General features: G+C 42.2%; 1 pseudogene; it reads left to right on the top strand.

Annotated features, from left to right (window-relative positions):
• Positions 1-2,408: 2,408 nt before the first annotated feature.
• On the top strand, positions 2,409-9,892 carry LOC121746046 (annotated as a pseudogene).

The following is a 9,892-nucleotide window of genomic DNA, read 5'->3' as shown; positions in this document are numbered from 1 at the left end:
TCAGCAAAGTATGAAAGTGGAAATTAAATTATTTCTTCGCCCCCACTGAAGGACGGTGTTACAACCCAATCGAAAATATATGAAAGCTCAAGTAAACCCCAATGCATGACCCCCCTGAATCTCCCCACGAAAAGAACCCAAGTGTGTGAAAAGTGAACTAAGCTACCGGCTGTTAGCGAGGTCTCCAACCGAGAAGATCCCTCCAGCTTGCATGCTTCTGCCTTTTATAGACGCGGACATAGCCTTCTAGAGTCTTCGTAGAAATCTCTATTCTACCCTTCAACTCCGAGGCTTCCTCCGTCAAGCAATTTTCCGCATAATGTCCACTCATTCGCCTATTTCCTAGGTCCACGCAACTGTCTTCCTCCTTTCCTGGACCTGGCGAAAATCTTCACACACCTGGCTTAAAACGTGCGTTAGACCTAGAAATTTTACGAATTAAAACCCTAGACCTATGCGTGAAATTAGCCTTATCAAACTGCTCACACTTAAACCATGTTTGTCCTCAAGTATGAAAGACAAGAAAAAGAAGTAAGGCGAATTTCTATGCACGGTTCCCAGGAACGACTCTACAAACATGGTACTAACACAAAAACAGACTCCTAAACCTAGACAACTACAGACTCAGAAAAGAAAAGAACACACAAAGAACACAAAACACAACAAATAAGCATGCACTAGTTTCAACTTTTAGGCGACTGTCCCCACAAGCTTAAGTTCTCTCTGATCGTCTACAGTCTTCAAATCCTCATTCTTCCTTCGTCGACCTAAACGGTCCGTCAGTTTGTCAAGAAACCTATGGATTTCCTGGCGGTTAGGTTCGCTCGATCACTCATTCCTTACCAAGGATGTTAGGATCAAAACGCTCCAAAGTTAAAGTTACACCACTGATGCGTTGGGTTATGAGAGTGTCTGTTGTATCTCTGATTTGAAGGTCCTCCATTGTGGCTGGGTTGAGGGTAGTCTGATGGCCCATAATGATCAGATTAATACCGGGGCTGATGGTATGATTGGTTCCCTTGGTGCTGTTGGTTCCCTTTTTGATGCGGCGGAATGTAGCTCACCACCTGATTGTTCGGTTGTCTCCCGGAGTTACTTGACTGTGGGCCTTGATGTCTGTATCCCCAATTCCCTTCCTGTTGTCTGCCTGTCCAGTTTGGCTGACCTCCGCTGGACCAGTTACCCTGGGGTCCGCCTGACCAGTTGCCTTGACCACCTTGCCCTCTGTTTTCCTCCGATGTTTGGTCTTTCTTGAATTCGAGCAGGCCAATTGGGCTGCCCTTCGGAGGGTTGTGTCTGCTGAATAGATGGTTGAGGCGGTTGTCTTTGACTCTGATCAGTCCACCTGAAATTTGGATGATCTCTCCATGGAGCATCCCTCTATTTTCCCTGGATCCAGTGGCCATCCAGGCTCCAATGGCCGACAATGTTTACTTGATTCGGAGCTTCTGGCCCAGGAGGAAACTCGCAGTAGTAATAATGGTGCTCCTCCGGAGGTGGTGGCACATACATCTTCTCCTTAGGGGCTGGAGGTGGAGGAGCTCTGTCCTTCTCCACGGCTTCTAGCAGCTTTTTTTCCATTTGCTCAAATCGAGCCTCCAACTTCTCGTTGCTTCGCGCTTCTGCTGCTGCGTGCACCTCTCCTCTTCTGTACTGGCCTCGGGAGGTCTCATAGGATCTTTTTGCTTCGATCAACCTCTCCAAAATATTCTTTGCTTGACTAAACGGGGTTTTGGAAAATTCCCCTTGGGCAGCTAGATTGAGGTCGTTTTTGCTGTCCACATTCAACCCACCATAAAAGGTTGAATAGACCTTCCGCTCTCCCATTTTGTGATCAGGACACGCTTGCAGCAGTCCCTGGAATCTGTCCCAATATTGCCCGAGAGGCTCACCGTACTCCTGCCTCGCCTCTGTAATTTCTCTCTTCAAGGCACTTGTCTTTGATGTTGGAAAGAAGCGGTCCAGGAAGATCATGCGGAACTCGGCCCAAGTTCTAATCGAGCTTTCTGGCAGCCTTCTCAACCAGATTCCTACATCACCCTTCAAATCGAAGCGTATCGCCTTGAGCCTGTAATCTTCTGACGTGGATCCAACTGGTACTGGTTGAATGTCACAATATCTGCAAAATTCCTCCAAAAAGGCATAAGGGCATTCCTTCGGAAGTCCATAGAAATTTGACAACACCGCGAGCACCCCCGATTTGATTGCGATTGCCCGTATTCCTGGGGTAACTGTGATGGCATGAGTGGGCTCCTTCTCGTCATGAGCGTGTAGGGAGCCAATTCCCCAATCGTTGTCTACGACGGCCATCTTTGCTTCTGTTTCTTCGAGTAATGGTATTTCCTGTTTAACCGGCGTGGACAACTATCCTTCCTCCTCACTTGTCAGTTGCTCAGCAGTAGATGATGATGCGGCTGCTGCTAACGCGGCTCTGTAGCGAATGGTTACTACACCCGCCTCCTCGACTAGCCACTGAGCGTTTGTATTTCTGTAAATGAGAGGAAGATTCCAGTGTCCTCCGCGGTGGTACCTTCTCATGAAAAGAAGGAAAAACAAATTAAAAGCAAGAAACAAAACTATTTACATGTATGCATTAAACACATCCATGTAATAACACCATGCTTCCCCGGCAACAGCGCCATTTGGTGTAAGAAAAAATTTTTTCGGATCAAGTTATATGGAAAAATAACCGACCGGGTGGATCAGTTTGCAATTGTCGTTGCGACTTGATCAAGACGCTTCTCTCTCTCACAAAAAATATTTATAACTCCCTAACATGCAACCTACTTTTAACAGTGAAGCAGCAAGTACGGGGTCGATCCCACAGAGAAACTGGTGCGTTGAGTGATGTAAATTTTGATGACCTGGAGAGACTTGTTAGACGATGCAAACAACTGAGATTTCTGAAGGTGAATGATAAAATTACTTTGGATCAATTGCAACGGCTGATTGCGCATGTTCCTCTACTAACAGAGCTTGGCACTGGCTCCTTACTGCAAGAACTTACGCCTGACCAATATGAAGAGATTAAAACTGCATTTTGTAATTGTAGAAATCTCCAGGTTCGTTCGGGTTTGTGGGAAGCAACTCCCTGGTATCTCCCTCTTCTTTATGGAGCATGTTCCAGTCTGACTTTCTTGACCATGAGCGAAATACCCCTTCAAAGTGGTGTAGGAAAAAAACGTGTGAAATTTCAAAAGGCTAGGCCTTTGGCTTTTCATATAGTGTAACCTCCAAATGCATTATGGGATCCCTAATGCCAAGACCTCTCATATGGTCACTCCTAGCCTATATAAGGCATGGATTTGTAGATGGAAGTACACCAACAACAAGCATTCTCTCTTTTCTCTCAAGGTCTCTACATCATAGTGTGCATCTTAGGAGCATTGTCTAGCTCGATTCTCGGAACTCCATCAAGTTCGCCGGTGCCTAGCGGGTGTTTGAGGTGCTTCTACATGCTAGGAGGAAGTCGTTTTATCTTTGGGGGCAATACGCCATTCCGTGAGCACTAGCCGGGGCGTAATTTGTCTTGCGGAAAGAGGGCTTTCCTCGACTCGACTTATAAATTTGGTTTGCTTTATTTCTGTTGTAATTTTCATTCCTGTTTTTTTGCAAGTTTCCTTTCGATTGTAATAGTTAGAGTACCGCCTGTACACGGCTTGGGAATTTCTTCCCACTATTTCTGACAATCGCAAGACAATTTAGTGTACTCTTCTAAGACAGGGTTATATCAATCGAAGTTGGAGAAAACATGAGCTTCAAAGCTGGAATGAAGAAACGAACAGTACCAATGTTCATGGGCTACGAAATGTTTAATTCCTTGAGATATACTCTCTTAAGAATTGTGTTTATCGTTTGTCATTTGACAAGCAAGACCAATTTAGACTTGGTAGTAGTAATTGGGATGCATGAGTTGTTGAATATACCAATGCACATATGGTTCAATATAATTGTGTACTTATTGGTGGAGACAATATTGTGCAAATTATTTGAACATGTTGTTATAAACTACAATGATCACGAGGTGGTCGCAATGGTCTCCGATTTGAACCATGGTAACAATCCAAATGAATGGTTTGTTGATATAGGTGTGTGCTCTGAAAGAAACGTTTTTTCTACCTACAAATCTATTGGAGGTAGAAAAGTACGCATGGGAAACCAAGCGTCTTCTGAGGTGGTTGGTGTGGGTTAGGGGTGGCAAATCGTGCGTGTCGGGTCGTTATCGTGTCGACACGATAACGACACGAACACGATAACAACAAACACGAACACGACCCGTTAAGAAAACCTCAAACACGAACACGAACACGACACGAAACCCTCAGACACGAACACGACACGAACACGACACGAACCCATTAACGACACGAACCAATTCGGGTCAACACGACACGATAACAACACGTACATGAGATGACACGATAACGACTCGATAACAACACGACCTGATAACGGTTAAACCTATTAAAAATGAAAATAATAAGAATTAATAATATTAAAATATTATTTGTTAACGGATAACACGAACACGACACGAACACGACACGGACACGTATTGTTAACGGATAACACGAACCCGACACGAACACGACACGAAATTTTCGTGTCCTTAACGGGTCGACCCGATAAGGACACGAACCCAATAAGCTCTGACCCAAACCCATTATTTTCGTGCCGGTTCGTGTCGTGTTATCGCGTCGTGTCAAAAATTGCCAGCCCTAGTGTGGGTAATGTGTTCCTAAAATTAGGATCTGGAAAAGTTCTTACCCTTAAGGATGTACTGCATGTCCCAGACATCCGAAATAATTTGGTGTCAGCCTCACTTCTAGTAAATCATGGATTTTTACTAGAATTTGAGTGTGAAAAGGTTTTATTGACCAAGTATAGAAAGTTCATAGGTGAAGGTCGCCTAGTGAATGGACTTTTTGAGCTGAATGTTACGGTCATTCACCGTGGAAAAGGAATAAGCAATAAGGAAGATGACACGTTCTCTTATTTGCTTGAGAGCTCTGATTTATGGCATATTAGATTGGGACATGTGAATCTAAATGCTATAAAAAGATTAGTGAATCTTGATTTACTAAAAATTCACGAGTTTAACTCACAAAAGAAATGTGAAGTCTGTGTTGAAGCAAAAATAACCAAGCTACCGTTTCGCTCGGTAGAACGGAGCGCAAAACCTCTAGAGTTAATCCATACAGACGTATGTGATTTAAAATTTGTGCAAACTAGAGGTGGTAAAAAGTACTTCATCACATTTATAGATGGTTGCACAAGGTATTGTTACCTTTACTTATTAAGAAGTAAAGATGAGGCAATTGAAGCGTTTAAAGACTTAAAAAATGAAGCTTAAAATCAACTTAATTGTCGAATTAAGTGTGTTCGAAGTGATAGAGGTGGTGGGTATGTAGCCCCGTTTGCAGAATTATGTCATGCAAGTGGTATAATTCACCAAACAACGGCTCCATATTCTCCCCAGTCAAATGGAGTTGTTGAACGAAAAAATCGAACACTTAAAGAGATGATGAACGCTCTGTTGATTAATTTTGGTTTATCCCAGAATATGTGGGGGGAGGCTGTGTTAACAGCGAATCATATCCTAAACAAAATTCCACTAAAAATAGGGATGTGACTCCTTATGAGTTGTGGAAACCCAAGAAACCTTCGTATTCATACCTCAAAGTGTGGGGGTGCTTAGCGAAGGTAGATGTGCCTCCTCCAAAATAAGTTGCAATAGGCCCTAAAACAGTCGATTGCATCTTATTGGCCATGCACTTAATAGTAGTGCATATCGTTTCCTAGTTCATAGGTCAGTTGTGCCTGGCGTGGCTGAAGGAACAACAATTGAGTCAAGAAATGCTATATTATTTGAGAATGTGTACCATTGCAAGAAGCAGGAGGATCGTTCTAGTGAAAGAATGATGGATGAATCCACTAGTTCTAATCCTCCAAAAAGGATGAGTTCAAGTCCTGAAGATATAGAACCAAGACATGGTAAAAGAGTTAAAATTGCTAAGACTTTTGGTCCAGACTTCATAACTTTCATGTTGGATGGTGAACCAAAGTCATTGGCGGAAGCTTTCTCTGGCCCAGACGTAGCGTGGTGGCAAGAAGCTATCAACAGTGAAATTGAATCCATCATGAGAAATAACACTTGGGTATTAGTAGACTTGCCTGAAGGCTGTAAGGCTTTAGGGTGCAAGTGGATTCTGAAAAGGAAATATAAGCCCGATGGTACTATAGAAAAGTACAAAGCTCGCCTAGTTGTCCAAGGCTTTAAGCAGAAAGAAGGGTATGACTTTTTTGATACCTATTCACCTGTTACGAGAATAACTTCCATTTGAGTGCTTCTTGCGATTGCTGCTTTGCACAATCTTGAGATTCACCAAATGGATGTGAAAACTGCGTTTCTGAATGGTGATCTGGAAGAAGAAATATATATGGAACAACCCGAAGGGTTTGTTGTGCTTGGGCAAGAGCGTAAAGTATGCAAACTGGTAAAGTCATTATATGGGTTGAAGCAAGCACCATTACAATGGCATTTAAAATTTGACAACGTGATGTTGGCAAATGGATTCACTATCAATGAGTGCGATAAGTGTGTTTACATTAAGAACACAGATAACGGTTTTGTTATTGTGTGTCTTTATGTAGATGATATGTTGATTATGGGCAGCAATAGTGCCATTATCAACGAAACCAAAAATATGTTGAAGAGAAATTTCGACATGAAAGATATGGGTTTAGCTGATGTGATTCTCGGAATCAAAATTAAAAGGAATCATGAGGGAATTGCTCTGACACAATCTCATTATATTGAAAAAGTGCTAAAGAAATTTCACTCGTTCGATTGTGAGCCAGCTAAAACTCCATTTGAACCCAACGTGCATTTGAGTAAGCACACGGGTGATCATGTAGCTCAAGAAGAGTATGCAAAGGTCATTGGAAGTTTGATGTTTATCACAAACTATACTCGACCTGATCTTGCTTGTCCTGTAAACAAGTTGAGCCGATTTACGAGCAATCCAAGCAAGGAACATTGGAAAGCTCTGTGTAGAGTTTTGAGATACTTGAAGTATACTCTTAACTTTGGGTTGCATTACACAAGATATCCCCAAGTACTTGAAGGGTACTGTGATGCAAATTGGATCTCTGATTCAAAAGACTCATTTTCGACAAGTGGGTATGTGTTCACTGTGGGGGTGGTGCTGTCTCGTGGAAATCAACGAAACAGACATGTATTGCTCGTTCGACCATGGAATCTGAGTTTATCGCATTGGATAAAGCAGGGGAAGAAGCCGAGTGGCTCAGAAATTTCCTAGAATGTATTCCATGTTGGAAGAAGCCAGTGCCGGCAGTAGTGATATACTGTGATAGTCAAGCAGCTATAGGGAGAGCACATAGTGGCTTATACAACGGTAAGTCTCGACATATTCGTCGGCGACATAATACCGTCAGACAATTGATCACAAGTGGTGTTATCACAGTTGACCATGTAAGGTCATTTGATAACTTAGCGGATCCGTTAACAAAAGGTTTAAACCGTGATCAAATGCATAAATTGCTAAAAGGAATGGGACTGAAAACCACATCTTAAAAAGATGATTATAGTGGTAACCCAACCATACGATTGGAGATCCCATGGGCTTGCTTCAATGGGAAAATGAAGCTATATGAATCTAGTTGTAACACTCGGAAGATTTTTAATCTTCGCCCATTCTTTATAAAGCATTGAGTGTTGTAACCTGCATGTGGTAGGAGGCTAAGTTTTGACTTTTAATGATTCTTGGAAACATCGAGGGGGTGGGTATTGCAGGATACCTAGAAAAGAATCACCTATGTAAGTGAAGAAGTGTGGGCCTCTTCAACAAGTGAATCACTTATGAGTCCAAAGTGGTGTTCCATGGCCAGTAAAGGACACAAACGTGAGAACTGATGAGTTTGTAAATAATATTGTGTCAATATTATTGTCTCGGTATACACTAAGGAGGAATGGTTCAAGGCATCACGTCCACCAGGCCGCCGGTATGCCCGATAGTGTTGACTATGGAAAGTTCAAAGCCACAAGCTACTATTCCAAATGCAATATTATTTCTCGAGAATTGAGCTAAAGAGTCTGCATACATGCATTTGTGTCTGGTTTTGGTTTGAGCTTAGCGCTCTAACCAATGTGGGGGATTGTAGGAAAAAAAACGTGTGAAATTTCAAAAGGTTAGGCCTTTGGCTTTACATATGGTGTAACCTCCAAATGCATTATGGGATCCCTAATACAAAAACCTCTCATATGGTCACTCCTAGCCTATATAAGGCATGGATTTGTAGATGGAAGTACACCAACAACAAACATTCTCTCTTTTCTCTCAAGGTCTCTACATCATAGTGTGCATCTTAGGAGCATTGTCTAGCTCGATTCTCGGAACTCCATCAAGTTCGCCGGTGCCTAGCGGGTTTGAGGTGCTTCTACACGCTAGGAGGAAGTCGTTTTATCTTTGGGGGCAATACGTCATTCCGTGAGCACTAGCCGGGGCGTAATTTGTCTTGCGGAAAGAGGGTTTTCCTCGACTCGACTTATAAATTTGGTTTGCTTTATTTCCGTTGTAATTTTCATTCATGTTTTTTTGCAAGTTTCCTTTCGATTGTAGTAGTTAGAGTACCGGCTGTACACGGCTTGGGAATTTCTTCCCACTATTTCTGACAAGTGGTGAATTCGCAAAGTTTCTTGCTCACTGCCCCAATTTACGATGCCTTTGGGTAAGAATTTGTTTTTACTACTTTATGAAGTTTTATTATTGGAGAAACTTGATGATCATAAAATAAGAAGACGATATTAAAATCTGCTCCATCATATAAACTATCAGTTAAGTGCAAAATTAGCTATACGCGCACTGAATAAGTCCTAAATAATTTGAAAATTTGTTGTTGCCGTTCTCATTTTTCTGTAAGACGTTTCTCCATGGATTGGCATTATTGCAGTTTCTTCCTTCTTTAAAGTAGTGTACTTTAATTCTAGTGACTTATCTCTTCAACTATAGTTATGCTTAATTTCTCCTTACTTGTAGTCAATATCTCAAAGTTCCCTCCATATGTAGGTCATGGATTCAGTTGAAGACAAGGGGCTTGAGGCTGTTGGTTTGAGCTGTTGATTTTACCCACTTCCGTTTATGCATTATGACCCCGTACCAATGAGATTACCTCACAAACGGTCCCTTGGATGACGGCTTTGGTGCTGTTGTCAAAACCTGTACGAAAATTAAAAGGCTTTCAGTTTCAGGCCTTCTGACTGATCAGACGTTTGAGTATATTGGCAAGTATGCTAAAGATCTTGAGACTCTGTCTATTGCTTTTGTTGGCAGTAGCGATTTTGGAATGCATTGTATCTTGGAAGGCTGTCCTAAGCTGAGGAAGCTCGAGATGAGAGATTGCCCCTTTGGAGACTCTGCTCTCTCCTCTTTGGACGAGAGAAATATGAGATGATGCGGTCATTATGGATGCAATCATGCAGTGTGACGATGAAAGGTTGCAGACTACTCGCGTGGGAGAATCCAAGACTCAATGTTGAAGTGATTATAAAGAAAGGATGTGATGAAGACCAACCTCACAAAGTCTACGTCTATCGTTCTGTAGCATGGCCAAGACGCGATGCCCCACCAGATGTTCTCACACTTTGTCAGTCAAGGGAAAGCCATTCTAGGTCAATCTTTGTTCTCTTCTCTTACATAAAGAAGTTTCTAGATCTTCTCGAATAACTCGTTGTCATGCTTGCAGAACAATATGCTCTTCTAGATCCTTCTCCAATTCTTCAAAATTGAGTAGAGGTTCAATTGCAAGAGAAGATCTCTGCACCCTTAGAGTTGATATTTCCTATTTTCTTGTAGCATTGTCAATGGCTTAA

Source organism: Salvia splendens, chromosome 8 (assembly GCF_004379255.2).
Source record: "Salvia splendens isolate huo1 chromosome 8, SspV2, whole genome shotgun sequence".
NCBI lineage: Eukaryota > Viridiplantae > Streptophyta > Magnoliopsida > Lamiales > Lamiaceae > Salvia > Salvia splendens.
The sequence above is the reverse complement of the archived record's forward strand: the minus strand, read 5'-3'. Positions and strand labels throughout refer to the sequence as shown.